This window comes from Penaeus monodon, chromosome 7, assembly GCF_015228065.2.
Source record: "Penaeus monodon isolate SGIC_2016 chromosome 7, NSTDA_Pmon_1, whole genome shotgun sequence".
Classification (NCBI taxonomy): Eukaryota; Metazoa; Arthropoda; class Malacostraca; order Decapoda; family Penaeidae; genus Penaeus; species Penaeus monodon.
This window is the reverse complement of record NC_051392.1, coordinates 5,452,801-5,455,459: the sequence shown is the minus strand read 5'-3', so window position 1 is coordinate 5,455,459 and position 2,659 is coordinate 5,452,801.

Below are 2,659 nucleotides of genomic sequence, written 5' to 3'. Positions count from 1 at the left end.
ACAGAAACTCCCCCTAGACGCAGAAATGAAATATAGAAATGTTAGTGGTCCTGCAGAGGAACAAAGTGTAGACTGTAAGATAAAAATTCAGGGAAAGGAAAGGAAAATAACAGCGAGTAGTGGGGGGAACATCCTCTGCGGACTTCAGGTCACTCCTGCTGAAGTGCAATGATCAGGAGAAGGAAAGCCTCTTGAAAAAATGGGAAACTATGCAAATGACGCGTCCTTTGCATAATTTTCCATTTCCCAGGTCTGATGGAACCTCTCTTGAAACAACAAAATAAGTGATATAGAGTAACCCGGAAAAAGTGTCACCCAGATGTACACCGAGGACGGTCAGACTTAACCATTTGTTTATACACAGTTTCGCACTTCTTGACATGAGTAATTGCATTTGGCCTGGCCCATGACCTGACTCAGGAAAGCGTGAACAACAGTGATAGTGTAAGCGTGACTTAGCCATAGATATCTGTTCTTTGGACTAGATAGATCCAATGGAGATGTGTGTATGTGTCTCATTTGTTGATATACCCATGTTTTGTATGTGAAATGTGAGTCCACACAAGGACTTTTACGATAGGGGTGAGGATAACCTTTGTTACCTCATCCTTTTGAGATGTTAGCTTTTGTCTCAATAAACTTGTCAAATCTCTCTCTCTCTCTCTCTCTCTCTCTCTCTCTCTCCTCTCTCTCTCTCTCTCTCTCTCTCTCTCTAGTAAGTAATTCAAATTACTAATAAAACAAAGTAATAAAATAAAAAATAAAAAGAAACAAGCGTTTTTCCTTAGTTTGAAATAAAAAAACATCTTTATAAACTTTTTGGAATACTAAGGTGAATGGTCTATGTTGTGTAACTACACTCAAGGAGGTCGTGTTGACAGCAGTTGTATTTTTTGTTTGTGTTTCGTTTCGTAATTTTTGTGAATTGTCTTGTTAGATGTGTGAATCATTATTTTAATGGTCTATTGTGTTGTACGTCGCCATTTAAAATTCTTTTTATATTGTATATGTATGTATATACATATATTCATACACAAAATAAGTGTGTGTGTGTGCATGTGGATGTATAAATGTATAGATGCATATATTTTCATTTCATCCAGAGCGAAATGCAAGGTCCCCAAAACACCGAGATAAAACGTATCTGTGCGTTTCTCCTGTGGTTGCTGCTGCCTTGCTGTACAGGTAAAAGTGAGTCCTCAGTGGTTATGTTCTTAACGGACAAATTTTCCGAGTGAAATAAGAGAACCTACTTTCACACATTTTGTTTCCTTCATCTTAGTCTGTTCCTCACTCTCTTTTTTTCTGCTTTCCCTTATCTTTCTTCTGTCTTTTCCTCTTTTTGGTCACTCTAGTGCATTTTCTTGGAATCGCTCCTCTCCCTCCTCCTGCTCTTCATCACAACAACCTTCACCACCATTATCCTTATTACGACTATCATCATCTTCCCTCTTCCTTCACCTTTTCCTTTGGCTTAATTTGTTTTTTTCTGTCCGTGGGCTGTATCTCTGTACATACAAACATGCATACACACACATACATACATACTCACACACATTATGACCACACTTTAATTAAGTACACAAGCATTCGCGCCACTTCACCACGAGCTGTCAGTTATGACTATTTCTTCTTCTTCCCATTATTATCATTATCATTATAATTCCTATTACTAAGATGATCATTACCATTATTATTATCAAACATTACTACCATCATCTTCTCACAGACCCCGCAGGGAATATGATGGAACAGGAGAAGTTCTTGCAATTGCAGGCTACGGCACAGTGCAAAGACCTAACGACACAACCGAAGTTACGGTAGAGAATTTGTCGATTATGGACGTTACACTGGTGAGGAATAATTTTATGTTTGGGTGTGGTTGTTGATGCTGTCGGTATTGTTATTGTTGCTATTATTGTTGTGCTATTATTACTGTTATTATTATCATCATCATCATCATTATTATTATTATTATTATTATTATTATTATTGTTAGCATTATCACTATTATTCTTATTATAATTACCATCATTATCGTCATTATTACACAACCCCCTACCCACACCCCAACCTCTGCTCTCCCTCGGCAGATCTCCTTCTCCTGACGCTCATGGTGTTCCTGTTGCCTCCTGACGTGGAGGAAAAGGTCGCCCTCGGAGGTTTATGTCTCGTCCTCGAATCTCCCATCTTCAGCTACGTCTCCTACGCCGCCGGGTCAAAGGTAGGCTTGGCTTGACTTGGTTTGTCTTGGTTTGATTTAGCTTGCTTTAGTTTGAATTGGAATGAGTTTGATTTAATTGAATTTATTAATCTATTATTATTATTATTATAATTATTATTATTATTATTATTATTATTATAATTATTATTATTATTATTATTATTATTATTATTATTATTATTATTATTATTATTATTATTACTAATTGGTTTATTTATTTTTTTGAGTTCGTTTGATATGGCTTGAATCGGTAATTATTAATTTTATTATCTATTTGGTCGCTGTGATTTTGGTTTAATTTATTACTTTGTTAGCAACCAAAGATTAATATACATTCTTATTTGACATATTACTGTAGCCGTTTTTTTTATTAATTCATTTTTCTAGTTTCTGTGTGTCTGCCCCTCCCCTTCACTCTCACTCTCTCTCTCTCTC